The 13,340-nt window shown below is 42.7% G+C and overlaps 1 long non-coding RNA gene across 4 annotated transcripts; it reads right to left on the minus strand.

Moving 5' to 3' along the window:
- Nucleotides 1–6,347: 6,347 nt before the first annotated feature.
- LOC119308377 lies at nt 6,348–12,502 on the minus strand. 4 transcript variants are annotated; one of them, XR_005150073.1, is made up of 5 exons: nt 12,153–12,502; nt 11,896–12,008; nt 7,947–9,338; nt 6,998–7,119; nt 6,348–6,909 (listed from the first exon to the last, which is right to left on the minus strand). It is a non-coding gene; the product is annotated as an uncharacterized LOC119308377 (long non-coding RNA). The 4 variants fall into 4 exon arrangements; XR_005150072.1 differs by having other exon boundaries at nt 6,348–7,119; XR_005150070.1 differs by having other exon boundaries at nt 6,998–9,338.
- Between the last annotated feature and the right edge of the window lie 838 nt (nt 12,503–13,340).

A 13,340-nucleotide genomic window follows, 5' to 3' on the forward strand; every position in this document is an offset into this window, starting at 1 on the left:
ATCTCAATCAGCGTTCTGTTCTTACGCTCCATGATGCCATTCTGCTGAGGTATGTATGGAGCAAAGAATTCATGCGTGATGCCCAAGGTATCAGGATAAGTGTCGAGGCCAGCATTCTTGAACTCAGTGCCACTGTCACTCCGGATGTGCTTGATCTTGATGCCATTTAGTGGCTTTCGGAGTTGTACCCTACAATGCAGTTAGCGGGATAGGCTTCACCAAGAGTATTGTGAAGCAGAAATATGTAGCGAACAAGCATATTATCAAAGTTTAGATTCTGGTTAGGCATGATAGGATGCTTGTCAAGGAATCCTAGGACGAAATACATGGTAAGACCATTGAGGCATTTTATCTTACATCCCACAAGATGTTTCCGGCAAGAGAAGTTAATTCTTCTTAACCACCCACATCTTTAGGGGTGGCTTAGAAGCAATGAGTCTAAGTGTAGCATCTGAGAACTTTGGCTTGGGAGCCCTGGCAAATAGCTTTGTAGGAGGAGAATAGTAGTCATATGAATATGCAGAAAAGTTCTTAGTTTTGTGAACATAGAGGTTAGAGGAAACACGCTCATATTCATGAGTCTCATAAATGTTCTCCTGCAAAACATTGGCGTTAGGGTGACCATGAGTGGTCCTCTGTCTGTATGAAGCATTTGGGTCATATGACGCCTTTGGTCTAGGGTTTGTCTTCTTCCCATGTGTTGTCATGACGACATTCACGGGAAGCTTCTCAAGATAACTTTTGGGCACCCAGATCTTCTTCTGGGGTGACCCATTCCAGCAGTTAGTACCAATATACCTGGCAAACACTTCATCATTATGATTATTAAACAGTTTATAAATGAAATCAAAGGATTCATTAATGACAACTGGATTAGCACAAGTGAAGCCAGATAAAGTGGATGGGTCAACTGAAGGGTCCTTAGCAGCAACCCAGGTGGTTTCGAGGTACTGCTCAGGCATACAGTATGAACCATCAACATTCATTTTCCTCTCGAACCCAACACCCTCTTTCCTAGGGTTTCAGTTCGGAATCAGTGACACTCCAAAAAAAATTTATTTGGTTTTCAACAAAAACTTTGTTGGATTTGAAGAAGGTCATTTAAATCCTTCCAAAAACCTCTCTCTCAAAACTTTTCCCATGGCAAGGATTTTATTTTTGTATCTTCTTCAACTCTGGTGTTTGGTTATTAAAAACCTTTCTTCTGATTGTTCCCTTCTCAAATGTATTTTTGGAGTTTATTTTCTTTTAAAGAAACCCTTTGGGTTTTGGGGCTTCTTTTGTTTTGAACCACCCATGGTTTTACCATGCCTCTTGTGGTAAATCCTTCCCAGAACCCCTCCCTCCACTTTGGGGCAATCCAAACTTTCTGTTCCAACAAGTCCAACCCATTTTTGGATTTTATTTCATTTATTTTATTTCCCAAAACAATTCTGTCATTTATTTTAAGCCTAGGTGATTTACAAAGCAAGTACCTAATTCCCTTTGAGTTTTGATCTCAAACCAACTCCTCTGGATAGTCTTTAGCACCCCCAACCTAGATCCATCAAGATCCACTCTTCCTCTTTTCAAAATTTTCAAGTTTCAACTTCGGCAAGTTTGGACCAGATTTGTCAAATTTGGTGAAATTCATATTTTCTCTTCTCCAAAAAATTCTACCAAAATTCACGCAGCCCCCAGATGCAATGAGAGGCCACCCCACCAAAAAATCAGCTCAAGGAAAATTCCCCACATGCCAAAATCATTTCGTCGAGCACTTGGCCGGCACTGTTCCTGTACACTTTCAGAGTTTCACAGACTTCAGTGTCGTTTTTCGTTAGTGTGTTGTCATCGATCATCAGTGCGCCCTGGCGCATTGCGCATGGCCTCTCCTCCTTGACCAGAGCACCGCACGCCCTCTTGGACGGACGCAGGTGTCAATGGCGGTGAGCATCGCCGACGCCGGCAGCTTCTGCGGTGGCAGAGCCACTCCTGGCGGCCAACGGGAGCCAGAGCCAGCTCGCTACGCCGTCCGGCGCCGCCCAACACCCCCTAGCCCTCCACGTGGCCTCATGCATGCCAGCGCACCCCCGCAGCACCGTCGCCGTGGCCCGGCAAGCACGGGGCGCGCCCTCTGCCGCCAATGGGCCCGCGCCGCCCCGTTCCGTCAAAGCCACCCAGGGAGCCTAATCCAAACTCGTTTAGCGCCTAAACGGAACCGGTGGAACTCCACGTTGATGCCAAACTCCCTAAACTCCCCGACCAAGCTCTGCGCCGCCGTAACCATCACCGGAGATCCCCGTTCACGGCTACCGCCTCAGATCGCCTATAAAAAGAGGCCCCGAGCTCGCTCTCGAGCACGCACCACCACTGCACCCCACCAACACCCCGCCAAACCTCTAGGAGGACCTCGAGGAGGTCTCCTCCCCCAACTCCGGCCGCCTCGATCCGCCTCGGCCACCATCTCGATCCACTCCGGTAAGGCCATCCCCGACGCCCAAACCACGTTAGTAGCCTCCTCGAGCAACCAGTGAGCTAACCCCAGCTTCAATTTGACCTCCGCAGCACTCCCTGGCGAGATCCAACTCCACCCGAGCCGCCGTCCACCGGAGCAAGGGCCGCCGTCGACATGGTGATCGCCGGCGACCACCACCACCACCCACCAACGCGGAAGGACATGCTGAGCACGTAGGTATCGCCCGATCCCTCTGCCTCGCCGTGGATCGCCGCCGGCGACCACCGCAGCTCTCGGGCGCCAACGAGCTCTGTTCTCCCCTTTTGAAAATTCAAACCTGATGGGGGGGAACACCCCCACCTCCCCCGTCAGCCTCTCCTTTCTTTTTTTTCGAAACATTTTCTAAAAATGTATTCGGGCAAATGCGCTTTCAATCTGAAACGTTTTTCTGGTCTTTTCTGTTTAGCCCCCTGAGAAGTTTCTGTTTCATTACAGAAAGATCCCTGGATTAAAACCCTTATAACTTTTAAATAGAAAAGGATTTTTGATTGTTTCTTTTTTTGTCCTCTTTAAATTTTTGTCTAGTTTTTTATCATATTTATTTGAAAAATATTTGGAATACTTTTGTGCACCTCACGGTATTTACGATAGTGCTTGTATTTCTGTATACCGTAGATACCGAAGGAGGTGACGGAACCGCGAACTTCGCCAAGCTAGACTCTGACTACTCCGAACCAGGCAAGCATGTTTGAACTTTTGATATGATGAGTGTCTTTGGCATGTTTGCATTAAGTAGTTTCATGGCATGTTTATGAGCATCTCGATGAATGTTATGTTACATGCAAAGATGTGGCTAGTGAGTTTTCGAAAATCCATGAGTTGTTGGATATGAGTTTGCATGGCCATGTGATGGCATGAGAATGGGTAAGATGGCAGTGTTGTAGCATGCCAGTCTTATGCCAGACTATTTGACTCCAGTGTCAACATGATTCAGTCCAGTTTCCATCCGTTTTCCCTTCCTGTACTACCACATGTTTTCCGCAAGGGATATGGCTTAGTAAGTTGCAAACCGCTTTCCTGGTACACACCAAATCGAGAGGCCGTGATGATGGTTCCATGGCCCTGGATTAAAGCCAGTCATCCGGTCAGGGGGCATGGGTGTTTCCGGTTGGGACCGAGAGGGGGGCACCCCTTAGAGCACACGTATATAAATTTGATCCCATGCTATTCGAGATTGTGATCTCCCCGTCTCAAAGTTTTTCTTGAACGCTGTCTAGGGTGATTCCTGGCATCGTGAGATGGGATGGGTGTGTACTGGTTAGATGTGTTTCTTCCGAAATACCATAAACGGAACTAGTCCTTCGTGACTACGGAAATCCGTTGGCTGTGGGAAATTTAGTACAAACTCTGTAGAGTCAAAAATCCTTGAATCATCTTATCCATATCCGAGTATTGTGTTCAACTTATCTTGTCAAGTGTCAGTCTCGGTGACAAAAACTCCGGAGAACTACATGAGTGTTAAGTCCGGTTAAATGTTTATTCCTGTGGATGGACTAACCCGTTTATTACTATGTGTTGAATATTTCTCACGAGTATTATATTTTGTGAGTTTAATAATGAATTTAAGCCCTTTTTGCGATGTCGCTCAGACGTCCGACTATGGCATATTTGTTATTTACTTTTGATATAAACCCTTTCTGCGATGTCGCTCAAACGTCCGACTGTGGCATATTTGTTATTTACTTTTGATATGAGCCCTTTCTGCGATGTCGCTCAGACGTCCGACTATGGCATATTTGTTATTTACTTTTGATATAAGCCCTTTCTGCGATGTCGCTCAGACGTCCGACTGTGGCATATTTGTTATTTACTTTTGATATAAGCCCTTTCTGCGATGTCGCTCAGACGTCCGACTGTGGCATAATTGTTACTAGTAGATTGCCCGTGCGTTGCCACGGGCTTTGTAAAATTTGTACTATTGTATGTCAACTTTAACATAGATTGAAAAGATAGCCAATAACAAAAAATTATAATTAAACTTCACTTCACTTGCAATATATTTTGACAAAAAATAGAAACATTGAACTTTTTATTTTGCACTTCATTACAATGATAATAACACTTGAATGGATTTATTATTTATGCTTAAGATTTGATCATCTCACATGTGTAGGTTATTATCCATTAGAGAGAGGGAGAGGGAGAGAGAGAGGGGGGGGAGGTTCTGACAGCACATCAGCGCACTTTCAACTCTCATCGTGAGGCAACATAAAATGTCCGGGAATAATACAGCTCTCTGAAATACTGCAAGGCAGCCCCAAGATATTGAGATTCTAAATTGCTAAGATTTGAGCCAGTCCAGCTAACGTGGACTACTTCATTAATACCTACCATCATTCTAGATAACCTGCAAAACAAGAGGCAAAAGACAATAAATACTGTACAAATAAAAATTTCATACAGCTATTTTATTCAACACTAGTAACCTCCTTGTCAGCATCATAATATATCATCCAAAATCATATTACCAATTTTTGGGCAACTTTATACTACTTACAAATATAAAGAATAATATTAGTTAAAAAAACTTTGGATTGTAATAGATGTGCAAAATACTTCTATGTTTCAAGGAATCATATGGTGTGAGTATCGTCTGAAAGCTTTTAGGAGAAATAAGGATAGAGAGTTGTTTTGTTCAAGGAAACATAATGGCTCTCCTTACATCATCATCATTCATCATTGTTACATATATAAATCGGGATAACACACAATTAATAAGAGGAATAAGGATAGAAAGTTGTTAACTTCAACACACTGTTCATTTTCTTATAATTGAAGAAATAAGACAACATTGCTCATACTTGAAGAAATAAGACAACATCCCCTGTGACAAATTTACTTTTATTGACAAACGAATTCCCTCCATTTTTAAAAAGATGCCCATTTGGTTCACCTGGAAGGCAAAGGAGAATTTCATAACATGTATATGGTACCTTGCTAGAATGAAAAAGATAACTGGTTTACTTGCCTCAAAATCAGAATGTATGATAGAATTACATAGAGCTATTTGTCCGTTTCAAAGATACAACTTTTGTAAGGAACTGTGTCAACGAATTCCCATAGAAAATATAGCATCTGATTCCAAGAAATGTAATAGCACACTAAATCGTATTTATGAATGCGTAGGAATCTGGACTCTTTAGAAGAAATAGATACTCCCTCCGTCTAGGTGAGTAAGTCATCTTATGAAAACCAAATAGTCCCAAAACACATAGGCGCGGTGCATTAACTCTCACGTTGTTTCTTATTTTTTGACATAAATAAAGGAATCAACCAATAAGAGATGTGGGGCATGTATGCTTTTAATGACCTGAGACTATCAAACATGACATGCAGTGGTCAGTTTGTTGCATGCAATGATATTAATTAGCAAATAAACATTAAGTTCTCTCGTTTTCCTCTCCACCTTGGTCATGGTGCACAATCTAAGATGACTTATTCACCTAGACAGAGGAAATAGAGCATAGACAGAGGAAATAGAGCGAATGATCATGGTCCAATGCAGGTTCTGCAGGTTCTATTGTACACATTTTTTATAGAAAATTTATCGGAAACACAGGAACAAAATATGTTTGAGTAGGTAACAAAATTTGTTTTACTCCCTCCGTTCCTAAATATATTTCTTTTTAGAGATTTTGAATGGACTACCACATACAAATGTATATAGACATATTTAGAGTGTAGATTCACTCATTTTGCTCTGTGTGTAGTCACTTGTTGAAATCTCTAGAAAGACAAATATTTAGGAACGGAGGGAGTAGAAGATAATGACTTCCTAATATTGAAGCACATAACTGAACTCTACTTATTAGTCGGATATGAATTGGAGGTACAAGACAAGAATGAAGTAATAGGTTTTATTTCTGTTACTCACAAACTATATGTACAACATTGAGAAGCTCCTTGTGAATCAAGCTTACAACAGTGAGCATTAAAAAAACATACTCTATTCTTGCTAGCCGGTGTTGAGAACACCTTTGCAGCAATTAGTATTGAAATGTTCTCCTTGATAGGTTCATGAAGAATGCCAGAAATGAGAATCTCATCGAGTATTTAGACCTGAAAATTTCACCATTGGTACTCATGGGAATTTCTCAGTACTAAAAAGAAGGGTATAGCTCACGCAAGAAATTTCATATAACTCGATTGCTGGTTCTTCGGTGTCAAATTTCAGCATATATGTGAATATTAAATCGACCTCACATACCTAAAGAAATTAGGGAAATCACTAAGGTTGCAGTGTGGCTCCCGTGTCCTTGACAGTTTCGGCGCGCCCACCGCGTCCATGCCAGTTGTGGCGCGACCCCCACATCCTTGGTGGCAGCCACGGTGCCCACATCCACCTGCATCCATGTTTGGGCTGTACTGGAGCATGCGGCGGCACTGGAGCAGCCACACACTTGTACCCGTCACTACTGCATGTCATTGCAGATTAGAGATATATAGTTTAGGATCCAGAGACGAAACAAGATACTTGGGCCGCCGGCACTGATCCAAAAATACCTAGGAGCAAACCCCAGCAGCAGGCCCTTCATCCTTTTCAAGGCTGTCTACTGCCTCACGCTACTCCTTTTCTCACTTACCTCCACCGGCACTCACCTCCCGCTGGTGCCATCGGTCATGCCCTTCGTCCGACAACAAAAATAATTTGTTGTCAATATATATTGCCAATTAGGCATGAACAATCATTAGAAACTCAAAATTCAATTACTCTAAAAGAACAAGCTCGATATCAGATTACTTGATCTTTCTTGGAGAAAAAAAAATACTAAACCAAGCTTCATTATAAGGTTCAGATTTATTTTAGGGTAGAGAGACTTTAGATGGTTTCTATTTCCCTAAATTCTAAGCCCAATGTGCCTCTATGTCCCTGTTTCTTACCTCCTCACTCACCGACCAGATCAAGAAGAAGCACCCAGATCATGTTTCAAGTATTTTAAATTTAAAGGGCAAAAAAAAGTTAACATCAAAATAATCTCGAATAACAATGTCACCGCCAATACCAAAATTGAGAAGTACACTAGATGGTCTATTCGAATTTGTGAGATTTTGATATATCTATAAGTTATTCAGAGATAGTTTTGTAATTAACAGAATAAGATAAATTATGCTACAACACATTGCATGTGGAACTTAAGCAGTACCCCTTAAAATTATCTTAAAGAAAAATGAGTATAGATACTCGGCATATACTGCTCCGAAATCTAAATGGACTATTTTTTGTAATGAAGAGATATATTTTACTGCAACACAAGGATGAATGATATTTTTTGACCTTCAGGCCGTGTTTGTTGGACAACATTTTCTACATTAGACAAGCACAAACTGAAAATCTAGAGCTAAGATGTACATGTAATAGTTAGTTTACACTCTTTCATACCAAAGTATATGATTTGATCACTTCCAAGTTTGAACATTACCTTGTCTAGTTCATCAGATAGAAAAACATTACCTTGTCTAAGACCTCACTTCTGATAACGTTTAGGTGCAGACCTTTGCTCATATACACTTTCTGAAGTAGGATTTGGATCTGGAAGGTTATCACATAGAAATTCAATTCAATTAGAAAATACTGATAATACCACAAGGAATAGGCAGGAACCATTAAAAAATATGTGACTGCATCCTAGCTCGTGCTTCTCCAAATTAAACCATGTCACTCACCTGAAAAACTTCTAGATTGCGACCAATGCCACAATTTATGTCGTCATCTACTAAAAACTCTGTGCAAGCTCATGTCCTTCTCCGTGATTAAATTTTATTAGTTTACCCATGCTAAATTATGTATAAAAACCAAGGTAAGAACTTTTCAAAGGTAAAGAAGTATAGAACAACATGCAACCTGATCTTCTCAAAACACGCACTAAGTAAAATAGCAATAATAGGGGTGGAGGTGGGAAGGCCATGGAAATAAAAGGTAGATTGGATCGAACCTGCTCTGAACATGTCATCAGAGTCAGTCCTGCTGCGTGAGGCGGCGAAGCTCGACAGCAGATGGCCATCTTGACCCTGAAGGTGCACAGCGCCTCCACAGGACACACACGCCCAACTCACTACATACAGCACTCAATACGATACAATCAATGGAGGTAACTACAAAATACACAACAAACCTTGTGTGCAGACCTTTTCACTACAAAATAATTCAAAACTAATTATATTCTACAAGCAAAACAACATCTTTTTAGGAACATCGTGTTGTTTAGCTTTTGAAATGCTGGAATTCTGATATTCTGAGATTTTCAAGCAAAACTTCTAGGACTGTAAAGTGACAACTGACAACATGGCAATCAACACAATGGTTTAGATGCCCTATGGTCAAGAGACACTCGCACCATAAAATTGCAATACTGGTGAGCTGTGAAAATTAATTTGCTCGGCTTGGTCAAGAGCCCTATGGTCACGCAAGCCACACGATGATGTCCCTTCTTGAACCGCCATTCCAAGAAACTGAGACTGGGGAACAATCAGCACCCACAGCAACTGCAAACACCACCCTCTGTTATTAAGCTGGTAAAGCTCTACTCGCCTCAAACACAAACTTCTCCATTCAAACCACAGAATGCACATGGCTAATGTGGAAAATCAACAAAACCCCAATCTGCTACTATTAATTATTGCCGAGGTGTAGAAACATAGTTACAATGAGATTGTTGATGATTACGGTGGAGAACAACTTCGTCATGACCTTGTGGGAGGGGCAGTGGCAATGTAGACGAAGTTGCGGCCGCTAGTGCGCACGAACTCGGAGCCGGTGACGCGGCCGATGGAGCCGAACACGACCTCCAGATCGACCGCGGACATGCTCTCCGCCAGACCGACGACGTCCAACGACATGGACTATCTGCAAAAGAATTGAAATGCAACAGTCATATGCAAATATATTAGATAAAAGACGACTGAGTTTTCCCAATTAACATTTGTACCACATCATATGAAGCATTGTGGTATGATCTAGCACCAAATTTTGGATTTCAAAAAAAAGTTCGTGAAGATGAACCTCAAGGACCAAAAGATCGGCATGGGCCCTCCACTGATATGTGCACTCTTAAAGGCGGTGTGTGCAGAGAATGTGTAACCTTAGAGCTGCTGAGGCGGGAGGCACCGCAGTCCATCCGCGTCCACAATATAGGCCTTACTACTACTCCAGCGCGAGCTCCAGTACGCAGGTGTGAGCATGCCAAAGTAGGCTGAAATTCCCAATCCAAGAGCGCGAGGCCATGGTCGCACTCTAGCGATCCCTCACCACTCTTCCTGCCCTCTCTCTTCTTCTTGTTGCCTCTTCCTCCTTGTTTCCTTCTCCCAATCCTCCTGCACTCTGTTGTAGGTGTAGTGCCCTCTACTCTATTTCTCCCCTCCTCCCTGTCGTTCTCTACCCTGTTCCCAATCCTCCCGTACTCTGTTGTAGGTGCAGTACTCTCTACTCTGTTTCTCACCTCCTCCTACCCGTCGTGCTCTACCCTGTCGCTAGTACAGTGTTTTGTTTCTCTTCTCAACAAATCTTTTCTGCTCTTTAATGAACATACATGAACCAACTGGTTAAACGTGGTCAATCATGTATTGTCTTAAAAAATAATTGTAGGATCAGAAAATAACACATATGGCTTTGCAGATTTGCGCTCGGCAAGGTTCCAAAGCAGTATACAATAGTCAAGATTGCAATGATTTATCTCTCCAGCACATGAACCCTCGAATATAAATTACATATTGTTCAAATGAAGTGCATGGTGGAAGACTCGTTATGGGGCTGTGTTAGTATGGCTCCAGTGCCCAGAAATCATATGCACTAAGCTTCAGAAACCAAAGTAGCAAGTTTGCTACAGAGTTGTGTCATTCGTATCAAGACTTGGTTCACATCTCATTCATTATGGGGTTGTGTCAGTAACTCAATATGACTTCAGTACCCAGCTTATCTTGGTATTTGTTATTAATAAGGACATGGTATTGTTGCTCTTGAGTTAATCAATTCATTCTTTTTTGAGAACCGAGTTAATCAATTCAGATTGGCAAATACTTGCATCTCTTATTGTGCACAAAATATATTATTTTCAGCTCTTAATTTCAGTTTCATATCAGACGTGTGCACCTAAACACCTAAACACTTAGCAAGTCAGATATAAAGAAACAGTTGGGTGGTTCAATCACTGAATAATCCTCTATCCTTCGATAACTACCAGAAATTCAGAGCAATTCGTCGGTAGCTATACATTGATATGCATATGAGAAATCGTGTTCCCAATCTCTCTCCCGTAGACATCATCAGCAACAATCAGGAGCAGTAGCATCTCCTCTGTCTCAAATTTTGTCATCCCAAAAAGTTCCCGTCATCTTCTCCCCGCCCCCGGTCGATGGCCACTACACTTATTACTTCCCCATGATTGTCAGCCCGCACCTCCAGACAAGATGATAGGTCTGCAGGGGCAAGACAACACCTCCATGATGGAAGTACCATACATTTCATGAAGAGATACCCTTTGTTCATTGTCCCTGGACAACTCTGTTGTGGACCATCTATTTCTTTTTTTTTGCATCTTCAATGTATAGCAAAGATTAATAAGTGATGCAGAATTTACCCTCATGGTAGCATAAAGCTTGTACTTGCCATGGTTCCTCGATTAGCACTTGAAATAAAAGCAAAAACTAATCAAAAAGCCACTCTGGTGAACAAACTTGAATCTTGGGACTATCCCTTTTCATTGTACAAGCACTACCGAAAACCATATTTTTATTATTGATTGAAAATTCTTGTAATACAGTCTTCATTGAATGCAGTTATCATGGGTCATGGCTCTACTTTTGGCAGATTACCGGTTCCTTCTACAAGATAGCTATACAACTTCATAGGTCACCAAATAATACCAATCAGGCTAATTAGTGTAGAAAACTACATCAAATTTTTCTGAAGAGAACTGGACCCAAGTACACCATATAGGAAATCAAAGGTAAACTCTATATGAACAGCAACAACCGATGGAACAACTGCCATCTAATTCAGCCACACACCACTTGGCAAAGACCTCGAATAAAAGCATGCTAGAAACCAACATATAACTGAAAGTGAAATGCAAATGTATTGAAACTATACGTACCAAATTTTATGTACATTTATTATCTAGACATATCTTTCTAGCTTCTACAAGAAATAATAAGTTAGCCTAAGAATACTGCACCATGACCAAATCCTCTCGGAATCATTTTTATTTCCAACTATTAAGTTACTTTCCTCTTGCATGGATGAACACAAATATTACCTAGCATGCATAGGCACACGCATGGCCTGCGGCCACAGTGTATCCCTATAGGCGACACGCATCACAACTAACCCAACACAACAAGACAAATCCTGCAATGAGCCGACAATCTAATGGAGAATCAGAGAATATAATACCCCAAGATCTTACCTGACATATTAGAGGCCACTACCGAACCAGCATGATCCAAGGCAACATGAAAACCATCATCCTCAGCGCTCCTTTATTTTGCATGACAGAATTTGATACATCACCAGGCGTCTCTGCAAACAAAACAAGACCAGATCAATAAATCACAGCACATGCCTGCAAAATTCCGAACAAGCAAATCTAGTTCAAACAGAAAAGAATGAGGCGCTTGGGCAGAGAGGAGATGGTTTCATGGCCTCTGCCTCGTCCCTTCCCACCTCATCCCCGATCTCGATCCCACCATGGTGCTGCAGTGGGCTGGGGTAGCACGACAAAGTGGGGGGAGGGGGGATAGCGCGACCACCGAGGGGAGGCGGCGCGGCGTCTCCTGTCGGACGGGGGTGACGACGTCTCCCGGAGTTCGGCGGCAGGGATTCAAACCGCCTTGCCCTGGAGACGCGGCGGCGGCGTCTCCCCTCGGACGGCGGCGACGGCAACGAACGACTTCGTCCGTGGGCGGCGGCAACGAAGAGTCGGCGGCAGGAGATCTGTGATGGGGGCGGCGGCGAAGGATTTCGTACGTACTGGAGAGGCTGGTTGGCGGCGGAGAACGATCTGCAGTGGGCACGAGGGATCGATCGTAGGGTTTTTTTGACACCGGTTTTTTCGCAGAAGGGCTGCGAGTTAAAGGAGGTGGGAGGATGACGAAAATAAACCGGAGGTGGGAGGATGACAAAAAAACAAGCGAAAATAAACCGCGCAGACTATTCACCAAGTCGTCCATTAGGAGTAGAGATTTACTTTTGATATAAGCCCTTTCTGTGATGTCGCTCCGACGTCCGACTGTGGCACGCATGTCCTATACTTTTCAATATAAGCCCTTTATGTGGTGTCACTTAGACGCCCGACTGTGGCATGATTATTTATTTGTTCACCCTTCGAGGCGTCGCTTCAGACACCCGATCAGTCTTCAGTTATTTTGAGGATTTCGGGAGGACTACCGCCTGACTTCCTTATTGTTTAATATTGTCGTGCAAGTTAATCATTTGAATGTGCATTATTAATTGCTCATGACACATTCATGCATGCATTTGTTTTATCTTACGTCCGAATTGTCTTGCGAGTACTTTCAAAGTACTCACCTGGCTTGTTGATTTGGCCAGATGCTGACGAAGGCGATCTCATGGATGAAGAGTTCAATAGCGAGTCCGACGCCTAGAGGAGTCCCAGTCAGTCTCGTGCGACCCTGGATTTGGTCACTGTGTTATATCCGCTTCCGCTACCCAAATAAATTTATTCGAGCCTCACCTCGACGCTCGATGAGCTACCAGTTTAGGAGTCATGTTATCCACTCCACTGTGATATTCCACCACCACTTTTATCTCGAGTCAGTAGTATGCCACCACATCACTGTGATATGTCCGCCAGTATGTATAATTATTGGTGTGTCCGTAATAAATTGTTGA

This window comes from Triticum dicoccoides, chromosome 5B, assembly GCF_002162155.2.
Source record: "Triticum dicoccoides isolate Atlit2015 ecotype Zavitan chromosome 5B, WEW_v2.0, whole genome shotgun sequence".
Lineage (NCBI taxonomy): Eukaryota > Viridiplantae > Streptophyta > Magnoliopsida > Poales > Poaceae > Triticum > Triticum dicoccoides.